The sequence below is a fragment of the Dermacentor albipictus genome, chromosome 2, assembly GCF_038994185.2.
Source record: "Dermacentor albipictus isolate Rhodes 1998 colony chromosome 2, USDA_Dalb.pri_finalv2, whole genome shotgun sequence".
Taxonomy (NCBI): domain Eukaryota; kingdom Metazoa; phylum Arthropoda; class Arachnida; order Ixodida; family Ixodidae; genus Dermacentor; species Dermacentor albipictus.
In genome coordinates this window covers 130,223,023-130,244,574 of record NC_091822.1, presented here as the reverse complement: position 1 = coordinate 130,244,574, position 21,552 = coordinate 130,223,023, and the positions used below count along the sequence as shown (strand labels likewise).

General features: G+C 42.6%; 1 long non-coding RNA gene across 1 annotated transcript; it reads right to left on the bottom strand.

Moving 5' to 3' along the window:
* Positions 1–11,855: 11,855 nt before the first annotated feature.
* LOC135912513 (uncharacterized) lies at positions 11,856–19,353 on the bottom strand. Its single transcript, XR_010567705.1, has 3 exons — positions 19,187–19,353; positions 17,568–17,634; positions 11,856–12,008 (listed from the first exon to the last, which is right to left on the bottom strand). It is a non-coding gene; the product is annotated as an uncharacterized lncRNA (long non-coding RNA).
* Between the last annotated feature and the right edge of the window lie 2,199 nt (positions 19,354–21,552).

The following is a 21,552-nucleotide window of genomic DNA, read 5'->3' as shown; positions in this document are numbered from 1 at the left end:
CCTGTTGTCCCAACAGAAATACTCCTGAAGTAACCCGAAAAACTTCTGTAGTGCTACAGAGAGCTGTTGAAATACTACAGAAACCTATTGTGGCAACAGGCCCCCAATTGTCACAACAGAAGTGTTCCTGATGTAATGCGACCAACTTCTGTTGTACTACAGAAAAATGTTGTTGTACGACAGAAACCTATCATTGCAACAGGCCCCCAGTTGTCATAACAGAAGTGTTCCTGAAGTAATGGACAAACTTCTGTTGTACTACAGAGAACTGTTCCACAACGGAAACCTATCGCCGCAACATATACCCAATGATGACAACAGAAGTGCACTGAAATTGTGTGATGCGACAAGCTTCTGTAGTGCCCGGTTGAAAAAGACAAAAGGAATTCCTGTCGCAACTACAGAAATTCTGTTGTACGACAGAAGTTGTTGACATTTCTTAATTGGGAGACATTTCTGACGTTACGACAGAAATTCTGATTTCGCAACAGAAGCATTCTGTCGCGACAACAAGAGTTATGAAGTCGGAACAACAGCTTTATATCCTGACAGCGACTCCGACGTTATGACACCAATTCTGACGTCGCAGCAGAAACATTCGGTCGCGACGGCCAAGAGTTCCGTAGTTACAACAGAAGCGCTTCCCGTCGCGGTCCTTTAAAATTGTATGTTTTTGCATCGGTTGTGTACACTGTACCTTTCTCCTGCGCGGTATTCAATCGCGCTTCTCTGAAGCCGGCAATGCTGACACCGATGGCACCGACACCGGTATTAAAGTCGACGTGGCGAATAGTTATAATTGTGCCGTGACGACGCGGCACCAGCAACGCCCTACCGGCCTTCTCAAAATCGGCCGCTGATCAAAATCATACCATCTGCGGGAATGGCTGCGTATCCGTTTTTTTTTTTTTTTGGTAAGATGTGGCACACAGGCCTGTGGACTTACATGTGCTGTTACAGTGACACATTAGTTAATTTCCCAGGAATATTTCACAAGCTTATGCGAAGCGGAAAAGAAGATTTCGGTTGTTCCACAAAGTTGCGTGAAAAGCTGTCTCGCTCGGGTCTCATTAATCTGATACAGTGCTGCCGTGAGAAGCCAGTATGCTGTCAGAAAGAACTCTCATCCACGAATGTTTATGTAGCTATTTTGCATTGAACACACGAATTATATGCGCGCTCAAAAGTGTAAAGAACGAGAGACAACTGTCGAAACTAGCAGTAATAACCCTAAAAGTCAACGTTGTCTATTTCCGAATTTCTTATTTAATATGGATATCGTACATCAAAATCGATGTTCTAGCACTGCACGATGTACTTGTCGATGGTACGAACACTCTTGCTCTTCTAGAGATGCGGCACTTGATGCGGTGGAGTGATAGCGGATCTTGGCTCTCAAAATGCAAATGTAAACATCAGCGCACCAGCACGTCGTACTATTCACATGGCCAAAACGTACACTCGAAGAGCATGTCAGGGGTGGCGCAGTGGTAAGATGCCGGGCTAGGAATCGAGAGGTCGCATGTTCGAATCCTAGGCAACGACGTTTTTTTTAAATTTTTTTTTTACTTTTATGTTTTTTTTTGCTAACAAATTTACATAATCTTACGGACGTCTCTGTCAATTTTTAATTAAATATTGATCAAGAACTACAGAACTTTCTACTACAGGACGTCACACTACAGACAACAGAACTACAGGCAACAGAACTACAGGCAACAGAACTACAGGCAACAGAACTACAGACAACAGAACTACAGAAACAACGTCCCAAAATACAACAGACTGGTAAAATTTCCTGTTGTGTTTTTCAACTGGGGAGAGATCATGCGCTGACATCCGGTACCGACAGACGCCTTAAATAACATCCAGCTTATTTGGCAGGTACTATACACGAGGCTGAGTGGCGGAACCAGTTTTCCTGAACATAAGTTCACAGGTGTTTATTACCACGAGTCTACAAATCCGTCGAATAACATGCTGAAGAGTAAAGTGTCCTTGATAAAAACGTTAGGGACACGGCAACTGCTGCAGGAGGTGTCACGAATAAATGCAGGAGACCCGCCACTCAGTGCATTCATCCTCTGACTAAACATAATATGCTGAATGTATGCCACGACCATTCATTGCAGTACTGTATGGTCCACATGGTATGGTTTGCCTGAAATTCAAAAATCAGGGTATGCTGACCTTTCCACTGAACCTCGATGATGATAAAGTCATAAATTTATGCGCATTATGGCAGCAAAGGCGATACGGGTGTGCTCCTGCTGAAGAATGAACAACTATGAGTGCGTAATGGTATATTTGTAAATACAGCCATATGCACATTGTCGAACCTTTGTAATGTTTCCGTTAGGGGGGGGGGGGTATATTTTTTGTACTGTTGTGACACGGGAGCATACTTAACACTATATTTAAGCAACAATGGCTGAAAAAGAAAACGGTGAATTACACGCCGTAATAATGGTGTGTAATGCTTTGTTCAACAGTATTCTTTCATTCGGTTTTGAAAATAAAAGAATATTGTTGCACACGACATTACAGAGCACTATTATACTATACTTTTACATACAAGAACTTTATTCGCGTTATAATAGTGTGTCTAAGGCAGCCTTAGAGCGCGGCAACGTCTAATCTATACTGAAATAGTCTAATTAACGCCGGTAGCTTTAAAGGGATCGCAGAAGTGTTAAACTTAAGCTAGAAGGCCACAAGACTCTATATAACCCACGTAACGTGGCACATCGAGAAAAAAGCGGCGTTTTATTGAAGAAGATGTGGTAATGTTCGGGATATATTCATTACTTTTCTAAACGCAGATATACAAAGCTTACGATACGCACATTCATAACTTCTATATCTATATCAAAAGCTGACTGAAATATGTTTACTATAGCACGTACAGTGAATTTCGCCGTAGCTATAAAAAAAGTGCAGAGGCAATCTATACGTTTCCAGTCTACGGTGGCTTACGTGTATTGTTTACTTGCTTTCTAACGCACATTGGGGTATTTGGGTTTCCGCTTCGCCTCAGTTCTTTTTCTTTTCTTTGCCGCTTTTGTCATCCATGTGTTTCCACACTATTATTTTATGGATATTATTATTTTTTCGCTTCCACAATTTTTGAAATGAAGTTTCGATCCAATATGAATCTGGTATTTAGGGTAAAAAAAGAAAAAAAAGTGGGGACTGAGGGTTCATGAATATGTTTTGATCATATATTTCTTCCTAACCTTATATGTAAACGACAAATGGAAATAAAAAAGTTGATTCGATTAAAACAACTTTTCCGAAACATCAGACTTCGTTAGAAAAAGTGCTTTTTGGCAGAATAGATGGTTCATAATGTATTCATTATGCACGTGATTACTCTTCGACTAGAATCGGGGTCTCATCTAATAAAGCAAAAATTTCGGCCGGTCTCAACTATAGGATGTTTACCACTGCCGCTGAGCTGACTGAGGACGCTGCGCCTTATGGAGCTGTTGCCTACATTATCGATCAGCCACGCATTGATGGTGCTTTGGGGCAGCAGTTAGGACAGGGCATTATTCTGCCAAAACTCGACTGTCTACCACGAAGGCATGCATATAAACCGCAAAATTGCGCTTCAGAGGTTGCCTGCCCACGGTGTCACTCAGGATAACGTTCAGGCTGACGGGGTTACTGAGACAGCTCACAAAGTGCATTGCAGCTGGTCACTATACAATTCTAAAAAAAAAAACTGTTTGTTAAATTTTCTTCAGGTCTGTCAAGTGGCACTCACAGTATGCGATTTGATGTGATGTCGGCCGATTATACAGTGCCTCAAGTGTGACTGTCACATGCCCGTACAAGATAGGGCACTACTTGTTGACAGCGCATTTGGTTAAGCGAAGCCTACAGAAAGTACTTCTTCTACAAATAGCACTTGACGCGTTCGCTTCAATGCAATGGGTGCGATTTGTGAGTGATTGGGAAGTGTTCTCCCACTCTCTCTTGGGTGAAAGGGCGTTTGCAATAAGATCTGACGTTCCACAGTAGACATGTTATCCAACCCTCTGCGACCCGTACTAGCCACTCCGCCACTACGAAGTTTGTGTGGCACTTGGATAGAAAGGGATTGTACAGATGACATCCCGCAAATATCGTCACCGAAATGTGATTCTGCCGCACTCCGGGGGAACACACTACGAGCGCGCACGCAGGAGATGAATTTCGATGGCACGTTGTTGCTGTCAGCGCCAATCTGCCGGAATGACATCTCTGTTGCTTAATGTTATGATGCGTGATATAGCTGTGGCATACAGACGTGCACTCTTCCGCAGTCGTGATCCAGTGAGTTGAACGTCCGGCTTGGCTCCGGGATCTGCCCGGTTCAATCCCGATTCCTGGACATTCACCGATTTTAACACGGGAACCCCGGTCCGGCGTGCAACCTTCCAGGGGTTTATTGTTTTGTAGAGGTTCGTAAGACTGCTATGAATTCCGCGTAGGAACTCAGATGAACAAAACACCAAATGACTCTCAGAAAAATGTGTCTAGCTGTTCCGTTCCGTCACCTTCGCATCAGTTAAGTGTCGTGCCAAGCATCTGAGATTTCCGTAGTTGCTGAGCGCAGGGCTGGGAGCCGCTTGTATTTGTTTTGTTCTAGGTACACGGCGGCAGCAAATCCCTGGATCCCACAGCAGTTGACAATAGTCTGCTATAACGTATACTGGACAAAGCTCTGAATGGACAATGACCACCGAGAGACCATAAAACATTTCTGTAGGGCCTTCTGTCCCGATGAGAAGCCATACAGTCTGCCAAGTGCTAGGTCATGGTACATTTCTTCCCGTTATAAACAAACGTATACCTTCGGTGGCACACTTTTTCAAATCAAGGACTTCCTGCACACGTGGCGCAGGTTTCAGAATTTCACCACCACTGCAGTAGTAAAAAGAAGTGCCGCGAACCCCTTGCCCCCTACTTAATAAATGGGTTTCATTGCAAGCCTCTGGAACTACCGCCGTCATTTAGAACAACGCCGGGTACTCGTCAGCAGCGCTCACCTGCTTCCCACACCAGCGGCGCCCGTTTTACTATTTTTTAAATGTTGCCAAGACAGAAGGGCCGCCGTGAAACCTTCGCTAATCTCTGTACAGCCCCATTAAGAGACGAAAACCCATATAAGCAGTCAGCTCAAGGAACATCTCTACCCATTCGAAAAAATTACGGGGTGTCTTAAGAGGAAGCTTTAGCTCGAGTGCTCCTATCTAAATAGATGTAAAAGGAGAATTCGTTTTTCTCGGTGACCACTAGACCAAATTAGACGAGGTTTGTTGCATTTACAAGACAAACCTAAAATCTAGTGACTGTTGGTCTCGAATTTTTTAGTTAGGTTGTCAAGTTTTTATTAAAAACTGGGAAAAATCAAGGATTTTCAAAAACGAAACTATCAATTTTACAGCTCTGTAACTCAACCACTAAAAATGATAATACGATTCCGTGAATGGCATCTAATAGTACATTTAAAGCAGACAAAATTGATGTGTTACACATGAATATAAAAAAAATTTAATCATAGGGAAATACAACTTTTGCAAAACCGTTGTAACGAACGTAACAAATTCACGTAAGATGTAAAATCACATATTGAATTTTTCCGCATTGAGTGATCTAATGGCTGCCGTTTACAGAACCGCGATATCTGTTCTTCATGCAGAACTATGAATTTGTAAATTTCGTGCTTCTATTTTTTTCAAACGGTCAAATATTTGAAAATCTTTTAAAGAAAATTCAAGCCCTAAATGGAGATTCCGCTTCCAACAGTCACTAGAATTTAAGTTTGTCTTTCAAATGCAACAAATTTCATCAACATCGGTCCAGGGGTTATCTCATAAAAACGTTTTTGCGTTTTACATGTACTTGAATAGGCCGCGTCGGAGTTGGGCCCGAGCTAAAGCTTCCTCTTAAGAGGAAGCTTTTTAGCTCGGGTTCTGCTATATAAATACATGTAAAAGGAGTATTCGTTTTTCTCGGTGACCACTAGACCAAATATGACGAGGTTTGTTGCATTTAAAAGAAAAACTTAAGATCTAGTGGCAATTGTTTCGAATTTTTGAATTAAGTCGCCTGATATTTTATTAAAAATTGGCGAAAATCGAAAATTTTCAGTGAACTAAACTACCACGTTTACAACTCTGTAACTCCGCAACAAAATATAATATCGCAATTCTGTGAATTGCATCTAATGGTACATCTAAAGCGGACAAACTTGATATGGGGCACATGAATCTCAAAATATTCAGTAATATGGAAATACAGCTTTTGCAGAACCCTTGTAAACAACGTAACAAATTGATGTAAGATGTAAATGAGGTATCGAATTTATCCCCTTTAAATGACCTAATGTATGCGGTTTACAGAATCGCGATATGTGTTCTTGACGCACATCTACTAATTAGTAAACTTCCTGCTTCAAATTATTTTCAAACTGTCGAATATTTGAAAATCTTTTTAGCAAAATTGAAGCCCTAAATCAAAATTACACTTCCAACAGTCGATAGAATTCAACTGTCTCTTTCAAATGCAACACATTTGTTTAAAATTGGTCCTAAGGTTATCTAAAAAAAAACGTTTTTGCGTTTTTCAGGTGTTTGAATAGGCCGCGTTGGAGTTGAGCCCGAGCTAAAGCTTCCTCTTAAGAGGTGAACAGTGAAAGCCTGCCCTTCCTCTTCTTATTATTCACCTCTTTATTTTTCCCTGTTCTCCTTATTTTTTTCTTTTAGTCACTACTCCTCTCTACTGATCATTTTTAGTGATTTGTATTCACTTCTACTCATTAGACGTTGTCGTTAGACATATTGGTCATTTCGTAGCATTTACTAGTCATTACAAGTCAATTCAGTCATTATTATTCATTACTGGTAATTACTAAGCATTTTAGCCGCGTCTAATCAATTGTAGTTGTCACAAGCCGTCGTTAGACATATTTGTCATTTTGTAGTCCTTATTAGTCATTTCAAGTTGTCAGTAGTCTTTTCAAGTCGTTAGTAGTCATTTTAGTCTTTACTACTCATTACTAGACATTTATAGTCAGTCATTTCTAATCAGTTGTCGTCATTAAAAGACGTAGTTAGATATATTTGTCATTATTAGCCATTACTAGTCATTATTACTCTCTACCACTCTCTAATATAACGTTATCATTCACTAACTGTCGATATGAATTCCTTTTCATTCTTTAATCTGCCTTTCATCTGTCTTCACATGGCGTGCTGACGCTTCGGCGGACACTCCGGCGGGTAGGTCTGCTGACACAAACTTCACCATGAGCCTGGAACGGCTTTCGCCTTAAAAGCCAGTGTTTCCGGGGGCACCGGCGTTAAGATCCAGTACCTCCCGTATATATGAGACAGGAGTTGTACCATTGCCACACCGCTGAGGACATGCGCTGGTGCTTGTTGCAATGTCAGTTTTCCGATCCAGCCTGATATTTTTCATTCGGTGTTTATGAGCGACAGCTCGAGCAGCGCGCATCGTGTTCGACTGATGAATTTCGTGTGCAATGTACGCTTACCCTCAGTTTTCGGTTCTATTCTGCGTTCTCGTAGGGGACAAGGTAATGTGTTGAGCGACTTTTGATGAGCGTCCTGTTTTTTTATTTATTTTTCACAATACTGTCAATCCCGTTTGGGATTATTACAGGAGTTTTGGGTTTGGGTTTTCTAAGTTGCTTCAGCTCGAGCAATTTTTTTGAACTCGTGTATACTCTAAAGGGCGGTTTATTGCCTTTTCCCTGTATCATTGGCACTAATTGAAGTGCGAACAGGTGATCGCATGGCTGAAGCTGTTCCTCCCCAGGAAGCAGTACATGCGGAATTACTAAATTAAAGAAACTAAAGCAAAACAAAGAAAATGTCAAGTATGAACCACTTTTCAATTAACATAGCGGTAGGCTTAACATATAGCTTCGAACTAACATTACATGTGCATATGTTGAGGTTTCATGTCGAATTTAATTTTTTTTATGTTGAACAGAGGTGCGTCTACTTGGTAAACATACAACGTTTATATCAACCTGTGCGGTGTTATCTTTATTCAGGGCACATACAACATTTGTTTACATGTCCACAAATATAATCATCGCGATAGAGACCACCACAAGAGCAGCAAGCATTTAACACTCCGTAGAAAGGCAGCGACGCCTAAACTGAGAAAGGTCCTGTAATAGTTTTAGTGGTGTGGGAATAGTGATTTTTTATTCGATACGAATCAATTTCGTTTGTTATGAATCCAATAATTCCAGAATTGACTCCAGTCGAGTATGGAATAATTTTCGAATGGTTTTCGACTAATGAACAGTCGTTAGCGAAATTAACATAAAACGATGTTCACATCCCAGTATTCTTAAGGTTACTAAGCTTCTGCAAGTACATAGCATATATTATGTTATCAGGCTTTGCAAATGAAAAGCTGGAATGGAGCATTAGGGCCAAGCAAGTAGTTTATTTCGGATTCACAGGACTCCTCATTCAGAGTGTGCTAATGATCGCGGTGCGGCCTCAAGTCAGTAAACGCTGACATAGTCACTGGGTAAGAACCTTGACCTAGTAAAGCAGTTTTAAACTTTTAGATGTTCCACCGTAGTATTCGCGTATCGGAAAGGCCGGTAAAAACATAGTGTTGGTGTTTTCATTCTTGAGTGGGATTGCCCTCTGTTCGAGGAAATCTTTATTCATAACAATGAAACTGAATCCGCTTGGTGTCGCAAAGTGTGGACTGTCCGTTCTAGTTTTGTTGTTTGTCCTTTTAACATCCTCATTTTTGAGCCTAGCGGTGTGCGTCAGCCGAACGAAATTCCATGAAGTTTTCTAAAGATTGTGTAGCTGTTGCGGGTCACTTCAATTTGGCGGACGCTAAGTGGACTAACAGCGCCTCTGTTTTAAAATCTAATGCAGCTACACATTGCGAATTGAAAAAGTTGACCTACATGGTTGGCCTCATGCAGTACGTTTCATGTCATTTATTTCATTTCATGTCGAGTTACCAACATTCACGATTTGTTGTTCTGTACTGCCTCTCATGTTATTGCCAAATCGGGTATTATTCCTGGTATTGGCAGCAATAACGCTTTTGTGGGTAAGCTAACTCAAGCTGCTACAGTAAACAGAACTGCGATGGCATATAAACACATCTTGAAAATCAACTTCCGTCATTTTAATGTAGTGCGGACGAGGCAAGCGTGGATCAGGTATGGAAAATGTTCTAAAAGCGCTTTACTTGTCACATTTAGCATTGCGTTTAGAGCGTCTCAAGCAATAAATTAAACAAGAGGAAGAAGCTTTGGAATAATGGGCAGCTTGTTGGGATTATCAAAAATATGTACGAGGACTTTCTTCCTACACCGCCAAATAAATATACAAACAACGTCGGCATATTCAAGGACTTGACGGCAATTGATCAAATAAAATTGAGAAAAGCTAGAAAAATGTATTATTAGGACTTGGCTACTCACTCTGCTAATAAAAAGAGGTTCCGAAAGCATATATGAAACTATTTGGCAGCGAGAAAGTTAGTCCGCCAAATCTACCATGATGGTTTAGCAGTCGCTGATGGTTTAGTCACTGAGAGTTTTCAGCGACTTCTTCAAACCGCTTTTTTTTACCCTCATTTCCCGGTTGCGGTTGTGTTTAGAAGAGAGCAGTGTTTGCCCATGGAATATATTTTGGAATATGCCTGTCCTGTGTGGGACCCGTTACAAAAGGTTCAGATTCATGTCGTCCGGACGGAAGCACAGTTGATAACTTTACCCAGTGTGTCAACGACGGAAACGGCAAGGCTTTTGCAGTTTCCGTCGTTGACACACTGGGTAAAGTTATCAACTGTGCTTCCGTCCGGACGACGAACCCAGAGGTGGCCGAGCAAGTGGCCATTGCACTCGCCATGCAAGACGGTCGGAGAGACAGGGTGTATAGCGATTCGAAAGCCGCCATCAGGGCATTCCAGAAAGGCCGGGTAGCCCGGCAGGTAGTTCAAATTCTGAAAGGCGCCAAACACGGCAACACCTCCATGCACTCGATTTTTTGGTTCCCTGCACACGTGGGGGCGATTGAGGGGGTTCCTCTGAACCTCAACGAGTCTGCCCACCAGGCTGCGCGTGGCTTTACAGACCGCGCTGCCCTCGGGTCGGGTGACTCTCTCCCCGGACACCGAGACGCTCCTCTCACACACAACGAAATAACTAAATTCTTCTACTTAGAGAGAAGGGTTTTCCCCCCGCCTCACTCCAAGTTAAGCAGGCCGCAGGCGGTCACACTAAGACTTCTGCAAACGAACTCGTACCCAAATCCGGCGACCCTTAATAGCATATATCCAGAGGTTTATACCAATTGTTCTTGCGTGGCCTGTGGTGAGGTAGCTACGTTGCCTCATATGCTCTGGGAATGCGGGTCGCTGGGCCCGAAGTTCACCAAGGAAGAGTGGGACGCCCTCCTGCGAAGTCCCGTCTTTGAGGATCAAATCCTGGCCGTCCAGCGCGCCCGCGATCGGGCCGGCAGACTAGATCTGTCAGTCCCATCGTGGGATTAGCCAGGTGCGCGTTTTATCGCGCTTTGCTGGACCAAATAAAAGTTTATTCACTCACTCACTCACTCATGAACTTGAGTGTGTTAATTCTATTTTAGCCAGATTTGTTTTGGGGAATCATGATCAATCTGAAAGTTTTAGAGACATGAAGAGAGGTCTGCAATATTTTAATGGGTGAGGCCGTAATCTTAGACTTAAATTATTCAACTGAATTGATAACAAGTAAACTGGAACCAATGCTTCAGATTATCGACAACCAGCGCATTGTCTGCCGTCCCGCTTGGATCACAAGTATAAATTTTGGCCATACACACCCAGGACGTACCTTTTTAGAAGTTTTTTTTTTCCCAAGAAACCTTCCTAATGGAATTTGTTAACTACCAGATCTGGTTGGCCGCAAGACTGCGTATTTCTTTTTATGAATTTTGTGCCCCTGCAATAACGCTAACAAAGGTACGGCGGGTAAACTCTGAAATATAAGTAGCTATGGCTACATAAGTGACATAGTGTGCTACGCTGCACAAGTTCTCTTTTATGTCTATACTACGCCCACGGGGGCAAACATTTTCTGTGCATTATCTCTGATATTATATTGGCACAGTTGTCGTTTTGACATATTTGGAATGTATGAGGAAAATATTTTCATTTACGAATAATGACACTATTATTCCAAGACTGAATCAAATAGTACGCGATTCGATTCGTTATTTAAAAGTTTCGAATCTTCGCACAGCCCTAAACGTTTTTTCGAAAATGTTTCTTGCCCCGAGTTTGTAACGAAGGTTAGGGGGATCGATAGACACCATGAAAGTGTTTGACTAGGGTGTCATATTATTAGAATATATAATGCGGCCCATTAAAGAGAATTGTCCTCACGCATGTTCCCCATTTGCTTTATTTTTCGTGCCTTTGCTTTATCACTCTTCTATTCTTTCCATATTTCCTTTCTCCTCATCTTTCCCCTATTGAAGCGTGGGAAAACGAAATCTCTCTGGTTACCCTCCCTACCTTTCCCCCACCATTTCTCTTTCACTCTAGGATGAATGTAGACAAATGTAAGCTCTCCAATGAACGCTTAAACCCTGCGTGGAGAGTTTTATTTTGAAAATATTCATTTCCAGATGGTACCGGCCGGTGCGTCTACACGATGTTGTTTAGACAAAGTGGTTAACCAAAGAACGGAGCCCTCCTGCCGTGTTTGAACACCTGTGGAGGATTACCGTGGCGACTGCGGCGAGGCAAGTTCTGCAACCCGTATGCATGCCCACTAGACGTATACAGATGAGTGCCTTCGATACATCACATTCACAGCTTTATTTCAATAAAAATGCTGCGGCGTAGCTTCATTCGTAATCGTAATCCGACACGTCAATGCACGAGCCGTTATTTGGGTTATCCGTGTAGGTGCAATTGCAAGTGCTGTTAGAACATGTGAAATTGTTGTAAAGGCCACACTGAAAAAGAGATCGACAATAAATGATTTGAGATAATGCACCAGAGTAAGCAATGCCGCAACATTCCGTGTGTGTTCGCAGTCCTCGTTCACTTGCAACAAAATAACAATCCTTCGGCTCTCTTATATACACGGGCCTTCGTTTCGTTTCGAGGCAGGTTTTAGCTGATGCGAAAGTGGTGAATGATGAGAGCTTGTTATTTTTTGAACTATATTTACTGGAGCAGGCAGCAGGATTCGCGTTAAGCAAAAGGCTGCACAGCGCAGGAAACCTACGGTATTATGGAAAAAGTTTCTGCTGATGATCTGCCGGGTTGTCGTTCTTGTTTCAATAGGTACAGGACATAGCCAGTGTCACTGCCATAAGATAACGCTCACAGAGCATAATTAATATGCACAATTCATTTGTGAACGTTTGCTAAGAAAAAATATGAAGAATGTGTTATTCTATATTTTAATTTAGAGTAAAAGTGTAATCTACGCTTTTAAATAAAATGATGAGAAAAAGCTGGCAAGTTCTTGCAAGGAATGGTGCAAGCACTAGAGTTTTAGGTTCCTAACTTTTCTGATCGAGTTAAATTTGCAAGAGTGGGGCAATTTATAATTTTACATTACTAACCTAGTACTTTACAGGTAGTTTATTATTTATATTCTGACTGCATAAATGACCAGACAGCTATCACATATAAGAAAGGAAATATAATATGGTGACGTTTACATTTCATGTCTGCGCTATTAGCAATCCCATGCCCGCGGTACCAATTTTTTTCTTATTTATGTAGTATTTCTCTAGAAATTGTGATATTAAGAAACTACGTGTGAGAAAAAATGGCGCACCCTGCACCATTCAAATATTACAAGTTGATTGAGAAACAATAGAAAATGCAAAGGCTAACAGCATGCATGAACAGTGTGCGTACCGCATCCTATAGACATCAAAGCCCTGCTCCCTCAGGCGGCGCCATATTTGATCGCGAGGCGACGCTTCCATTGCTTACGTCAGCTGGCCTGCGCTGCGTATGTTTACGACAGCAGCGCTCGGCGTCGCCTCGGCACAGAAAGCCACAGTTTCTGCAGGTGTTGTGGAGAATGAGTGGATAAAGGGCACAAGGCATTGGCGAAAGCTTCAGAGGACTCGTAAACGTCATGTATTCATCCTTCGGAGCTCCTTATGTCTTGTCCCAATGCGGCGAGCACTTCCGTTCGCTGTGCGTTCTAGAAAGCTGCAGGGCTGGTGACTAATGGACGGCATGGCTACAAATTCTTTTCCGAGACAAAATGGTTCACACATTCAGTCGCTGTAGTGAATGGGAATCACTGGGTTCTCTTTCTTTTTTCATTACCAATGGTTTCGAAGCCGTAAGTTTTCTTTTTTTTTGGGTCAGCAATGTTTTTTTTTGTGCGGTGACATCACATTATTGATTCTCGACATAATAACTCGCGTATGAGCCAGTTGCGGTGGATTTGTGTATGCGGTGCTGCGCGCTGAAAAAATGTAGGCGTGGGTGAGTATTCGAAACTTTGCAATTATATTAAACCGAATAGAGTCCTATTCAATTTGGTGTTCCAATCGAAGAAACGCTATTCACAAATGCGTATATTTGTTTCATGTTTTTGCACTGTTTGAAAACGTCAACTATGCTAAAATAAACGCAAAATTGGAGCAAAAGTACCATAAACTGTCACCCTCGCTGGCGTAGTACAGGCATAACACATCAGATCTTGCGCTGTGGGGCAGGCTACGTCAATTAGGTAGCCATGCTATAGAGGCTCTACAGCGATCAGTTGCAGTTTCCGAAGCGCCTCGTGCATGCCAAGAAACTTCTTGCTTACTCCTACTTCCTCGGTGCTTTTAATAAACAACGCTTCATTATGTACTTCGTAGTGACAGAAACTTGCTAACCACAAAGAATACTGGGATGTGAACATCGTTTTATAAGTATTTTAGAGCGCAGCTCTTTGGCGTCCGTTCCTGGGTTTCGCGTCGTCGTCGGCGTTGTCGTCGGCCTCGTAACCAGCTCCGCCCCCCTTTCATCCCCCCAGCGCTTGAGCGACCGACTGATACCGCTGGATGCCGCTGACGCCGCTAGAGAGTCAAGATAACGTGACTGCATAGAACACCGTCGCCGCCATGCAGAAAGAGGAGGAAAGGGTCCCCCCCCCCCTGTTCTTGTGTGGCGGATAGGGTGCTCTTCAGTTGCCGACGCGCCGGTTATTTCACGTAGGCCCCGGCACGTCGACGAATACGTGACCACCTTCCCACGGCTAGACCTGTTTCTTAGCGCTGCGGAAGCGAGGGTATCATATTGTTTGTGTCGGCATCGGCGGCGTTGTCCCTGAAACCAACTCCGCAGCTGGGGTTGACTCACTATCGGCGTCAGAGGCATCAGTCAGTCGCTGCTATCTCTTCCCTCCTCCCTTTATCGTGTTGTCCGCTTGCTGCGCGCGCTTCTGCCCCCATCGTTTGCCGCTGGGTGTACACGCCGCCCCCCTCTTCCTGCGAGTCTCCGGTTGTCAAAGCGCCGGCTCGAACTTAATTCCTTTCTTCGCTCCTCTTCCAATGCAAGCCCTGTGCGGTGGCAATCAGAGAGCCAGATCGGTGGCGGCGGATCTGTATATGTGCACCGCCCGAGCCGAAATTGCCGCTGCCGTTCGCCCTGTGCGGTGGCAATCAGAGAGCACTTGTATAGATCTCGTCTTTGAGAATCAAGCATTGGTGTACCAAGTCGAACATATATCAGTCTATTTCTCCGACCACAAAGCTTCCTTCATGACTGTCAAGAACTGTTAGTGGAGTCTTTGTTAAAGGAATACGTGTGAAAAATAAAAAAAAATTCTGTGATAGCGCATACATGTGTTGCTCGATTTCTTTGCCTCAATCTATCGAAAAGGTGAAACAGCTTATTTGCTGCGCTCAAATTTCGCATTAGGAAGTAACGTAATAGTCGGTAATTTTTTTTAACGGCTGTTCAATATTCTAAAGCTATCCGAAAACTATTGGATACTCAACTTGATTGGCTTCTGGTACTATTCGATTCGTAGTTGATTTGGCCACAAAAATCAATATTCGAGCTCCTCTAAAGAAATCCATAGTTAAAGCTTTTGCGGCAGCTTAAAGGAAAGACTTTATATCATCCATCGCTTTTTACGTTGCTGCATAAAATGCTCCGCTTCGAACATTCTTAAGTAACATACATACACCACTCAAGGGTCAACACACTCCCTAAAATATAGACTCATTTCAGTTACATGAACGTGAGTTTCATTCACATTTTTGTGAATAGGCGGGACGTTAGTGAAGACCATGAAAGTAATTTTTCGAAGGCACAAGCGAGTGTCCGCTAAATTAGTGTGGCTTCCTGACCCTGGCATTTTTTTTTTCAAACTTTTCCTCTGGTCGAAAATATTCTGAACATTGTTCCTGTTCCGGATAACTTTGGTTTGCTTTAGATGACGATTCGACATGTTATTACTACGTCATCACGCAAAGAAACAAGGACGAAGAAAACCTAATAGGACACAAGCTAGAGTAAATCATAGTCAGAAAATGGCATCCTAACGGATGGTACCGCAGTTCCCAGTGACACATGCTGGCGACATAAGCAAGCCGCCGGCAGGTTTGAAATAGATGAGAAGACCTCTGTCTGAAAATAGGATGTTTGAGCAACAGGTAACTTCGGGCTCCGGCTGCGAAATGCACGTCCTGAGCCCGACTGAAAATTTCGTTGAGATGTTTACAGTTGCGTATGCTATCGGCGGAATACGTTTTCCGATAAAGGCCGATGGTTGGTCGAGGGCATGTTTAAAAAGGTGTTCAGAAGGCAAATGTATATGCGAATTGACGAAACACCGTTTACATTGTTGCACTTGTTACAACCCATCCCACTTCACTTCATTAGGAAATTGGGGTCCGATAATAGTTAGACGCGTAGGAAAACGGCACATATACATGGATCATTTTTTGAATAGTGGCTTCCCCAGGCCACGTTGTTTTTTAAAATTTAGAAAACGTACCATTTTCTTGCGCAATACCCCCTTCCCACCTCCGGCCTTAAAAATTATTAGACCGTAATAATTAAAACACGAACAGTTGCATGAATATTGTAGTAGCATTTTATGCACCTAGGCTAGCAATAAGAGTGATGCAGAATAGTATGTATGTGTAATTTGTCAAGCGGAATCCCTATTCAAAGGTTGTATCTTGTCTACTGAATGTATCCATAGCGCTAATTGTTCTTAATATGCAGAGAGGCTCCGCTCGTTAGGTCTTTTTAGGTTCCTAGGTACAAGACACTAAATTTGTTGAAAAAGCCAGTCGCCTTGATAAACAAAATGTGTTGTTGCATTTAAACAGGACACTTCTAAAATGGATTTCTCTGGCTAGTATTTCAGGGGAACCACTGCACAATCATAGCGTTCTTTCTTGATGGCGTGGCAGGTGATTCCTGCTGTACTTGACTACGACGAAAAATTCCCCTTGTCTTATTCAATAAACGAGCCCTTTTCAGGTGGCTTTAGGAGCATACTATTATTGAGTTCACTACTTGGGGATAGACCGCTTGGACAAGCAGAAGAACAGTTGGGTTTGTCATGAAAAGAAGGTATACGTTTTGCCTACAGTTTACCTGACCGTCGCCACATCTCCTTTTCTTTTAAGTAATATTCTATATTTTCTTCAATTAGACAAGCGTTTTGAATTTTCAAAATATCATTTTTTACAGCAATGAGGCATATTATAGCTTACCTCAGCTTGGACGAAAATGTTCATGCCGGGAAAGAAATCTCGACGCTACATGCATTTCGCGAGAACTGTGACGATCTAGCGCAGATCATAGATTACGTCCTCTTGTGATGGAATATTACCTTTTTCCTAAAAAGGTTCATTTTTGAGCAGGCAGATTCTAGGCTATGTAAACTGACATTGATAGTGAGCAAGATGGATAGAAAGTCGCTTTATATGTAGTTTTAGAAGCATTTACACATTATGTTACCACCTACAAGTGACTTCTTAGTTTCATGCTCTGTTCCGACCACCTTAGGAAAATATGTTACCTCAAATGCGGTTACTCCACTAGCAATCATTGGTCTATGCTGTGCAGTTCATGATCGGGTACCTTTGTTCGATAAATAACAATACATTTAGGTACATTTGTGTCGATACACACATGATCTCAGTGTGTACAAATTGACACTTAGTTGAAATGTAGCCATGTAACAGATAAGGATAATCTGTGTGTACGTGTGAATGTACAACAAAGCGTCATTTTCATTTCTCATCAATTGCGCCGAGTCATTGTGGCGGACTTTACCAATCCCTTGGTGGCTCAGTAACTAACCTAAGACGGAGGGAGTTATGGTTTTGATGAGTTCATGTTACCGAACGGTGATAACATTTACCTATTTAGCACGAATTAGAAAGCTTGCACTCGAACTGATATTATCGAACTGATATTATGCTAGCGCTGCATGAATAGTAGGGAATCTCTGAGCATGTCATGCTTCGCGCCAACATGCCCTATGCAACCGCAAAATAGTTTTTGGTAAATCAAGTGCACGTTACCCGTTCGTTATTACACTTGGGATCCAGAACCTCAGGGAAAATGGACGATTCACTGAAGCAAATAATGCTGAGCAAAAAAGAAAAGAGATTGCCATCGTTAGAATATAAAAGAGGAACGCTCTTAGAGGAGATAAAGGTGATTAGTGAAATGCCATATAACGCGCACATACAATCAGCTGAGCCTGCGCTCATAGTTCTGCAACGACACAAGAGAGGGAAAAAAGGGCTGTTTTCACTGTCGCTATATGAGGTCGTGCTGCTTAGGAAGGTGCCTAGCATTTGCTGAGCAGCAATCGAGAGCAGGCACGGACAGACTCACATCCCTCTTCTGCCAATTAGCCGAAGTTGCTGCAAAATACCATCTCAGTCTATGGCCGCAAGTTTGTGTCGGTGTTCTCGTACGAAGGCTAGTGCATTCTTGAAATGCATATGTTGCGAGAAAGTTGACTTATATAATCTGGAACCTCAGGCTGTTACGACCGGCTACGCCGTGGGCGACACTGCGTTATGCTAGCCTTGTCCGCCAGTAGTGTCAGCCACACAGAGTATTTACTGCTGCACGTCCGATACCGTCACCCGCTGTGCTCCTCGGCAGCTCAACCTCAAACCTCGAAAGCTAAGTAAACCTATACATACCACAGCAATCATCTGGGTAGCGTATATAAACAACGTTAGGCCATGTAATAATGTTTTCGTAACAATATTAATCATAATACTCCTGCTACTACTACTACTAGTAGTAGTTAGAGTAACAATAATGCTAAAAATGTACCGTATAACAACAGTTTTAAAGAGGGAAACATGCTCTATCACGAATAAACAGCGCACTCTGCTAACAGGCACTTGATGTTTTCACCACAAACAGGTGTTCGGGTCCCTCTGTTGCGTGATAGACACATGGCCAAGGTGCTTATTAAGCTATCCCACCCTACATGAGCAGCGGAGGGATCTTTTGTGTGGACATGTCATTTCTAGCAAGGCTGTTCGCAGTGAGATTTATGTTTTCAAGCAATGTTTTCGCTGAAAATGCTTTCATCCATTTATTTATTTTAACCTAAGATAGTGGCCGTGTTTCCCCCTGATCTCTTCACCAATTGCAGCAAGCACATCTTTTCTTTAATTAGAGAAAGCACCGTCCTATTCTAGTATTTTGCACACATCACCGCCTTTTAAGGTATAGAGCTTGCTCTCGCGCTTTGCTTGTGGCAGTGGTGCTTAGCTATTTTTTATTTCTTGTAAAAGAGGAACTTCTATTTTTCAACACGCCTATCTCCAAACGCAGCATTAGGGCACCCACGCGTCTAACCATAGGTTTTCTGTGCACGGACTGGAACCTTGTACTAAGTCAAACGTGCCATAAACAAGCTACCTTGTTATCTTCATATGTATTTGTAACCCCACAATTGCGCAAAGGCACTAACGTAGGCCCGGATGCGGCACTGTATACATTGAAGGCACCGTAACAGGCTGACCGGTACACAATAGTTGCACGCATTCCTCCAAAGAAAATTCGCTCCCCTGATACCACAATACAAAAGACGAAAGGCGGCAAAACGGTAATTGTTTCGTAGAGCATAAGGGACCGGTGCAATATCGTCCTGGAGTGGACTGCTACTTACATCGTGTGAAGTATTGCAGCTGCATAAATGGCCGATCGCAAAGCCTTGTGGAAACTCATTCTTGAAATGAATTCGGTGACTTCGGTTAGAGCTATGCTTACAGAACGCAACGGTGACCATTTTATACCCTTGAATGGCAGATACTTCCAACTGTCTGGAGCGTGACGTGTACGCTGATATTTTGTTGTCACTGTCGATGGCATTCAAGCTATGAATGCGAGCCGCGATGCCTACGTCAATAAATAAATATCGTAAGATATATATATATATATATATATATATATATCTGCTGACGTCAGGTACACAGGGGCTTCACGGAAATACATCGGCAACAATGTTATTTCTTCATATATACCGGCAGGTGCGGCTGCACTGAAGCGTGCACAAATGTTTCAATCAGCGCAGGTGTTCTTTACCGAGTTCAATGCGCGGTATTTAGGAATAAACACCCATATCAAGCGTCGCGAATTTCTGAAAAGTAAAGAAAAAAACGAACTCTTGCGATTTTACTTTGTTTGCACGTTCTACACACATATAATGCAATGATCGGAAAATATTAGTAATGATTATGGTACTCCCTAACGCAAAATTTGAAGCAGCTGTATACGTGTTTTTATTTGGTGATAATTTGGCTCGTGCAGACAATCTATCTCGTGCGGCATGTTGCAAACGAAAGCCAAGTGTGGCGCAACTGCCTCGCCACGAAGGACATCGGGTGAGGCGGCGCGTGGGTGAGGCGAGGGCGCGATTCACACGAGCCGCCGCAGACAGGCCTCCGTTCGTGCAGCGCTTTGTTTGCATGCAGACGATGTGCGTAACTCTGACGTCATCTCGTAGCCATCATCGCCATAAAGCCCGTCTTACAGGCCACTACATTTACGCTTTTCTTATGCCTCACGAGGCACTACTCCTCCGTTATCCTCCTCGTGCTCTTTTCGATATCGCCGTCTTTCATCCGCACTCCGCGTTCGCTCTTTCAACCTTCGCTGTGCTCGTTCGCTCGGTTAAGAGGAAGCACGCCGACGTTGAGGCTCGCAGCAGTAAAGGGCGCTTAGGAGATGCGCTCTAGAAAGTTGGGCGATCGACAGTTTGGTTTGTACTTGAACCCTTAGAGACAATCACTTGCACAGCGAATATGTATACGAGCAGCGCGATAATATTTTTTTTATTATTCAGAAATATTTTCAAAGCCCGAGAGAATGACAGACACGAGTGGTTATGCAAACAGTGCTATACAGAAAATAAAAGTGTAACATGAACGAGATAAACTTGCAAAGTAACTCGTCTTTTATGCTGGCAAAACAAGTGAGGAAGCCTAACAGCAGATGTGCAAAGACAAACACATTACTAAAGGAGTTGAAATACATAAAAATATAAGTGCTTAGGTGTCATTATAACCGAAAATCTTATGTGGTCTAAACTTATTGAATATGTAAACGGGAAAGCTCTGAAACAATTAGGTTATTTCCAGCGCAGTTTAGCTAGGACCCCCCGCGATGATGAGCTGCTATATTATAAAACGCTAATTCGCCCTGTTCTAGAATATGCATCTATCGTTTGGTTTCCCTTCAAACAATGCGAAATAAGCTCGCTTAATAACGTTCAACGCAAATTATCAGTTTCATTTGCCAAATTCACAGCCGCATTTACTCACCCACACAGGCGTAACAATTTTCGCGCATTGAGCCGTCACTTTCACGTTATGACATTGAAGCAGTAAAATTTTTATAGGCAATTTATAACTCGACCTCTGGTATTTCTGATTGCAATAATATCGCATTTAATTACCCAAGTTGCACCCGTAGCACTAGATTGCGAGTGCACGAGTAACCCCAACGAAAGGTAATTTAATCTCATGTTGGCAAATCCCATTCACATCAGAGGGACAACAATTCAACAGCTACAATGATGAATGCGCGGCCAGGAAGTAAGAAGAGCTGCGTACATTATTTGGCAATTCTGAGAAGGAAGACAGTCTGCAGGCGGGGCTCGAATAAATTGTCAATATTAAGATGCAAACATATAGCTTCTCTTTTGCATCTATGTGATTTGAATGCAGTTGATCTTTTTTTCTAGAGTAACTATCTACCCCAAAAGAATAAGTTGCTCTTTACTATATTCCGCTGCTATGAAAATAGTAAAGATATCTATTATATTTATTTTTACAGTAACAATTTTAGTTATTTTACTGCTATGTCCAATTCAAATACTAGAAACAAACTACCGAAACATTTAGAAACAAAACTGGGACAACAGTAAGACCCCACATGGACCATGAGATAAACTAATATCTGATCAGGGCCATGTTATCTGCTATATAAATGTGGTTTCGGTTATGAGTGGTACTTACAAGGCCTCTAGGATCA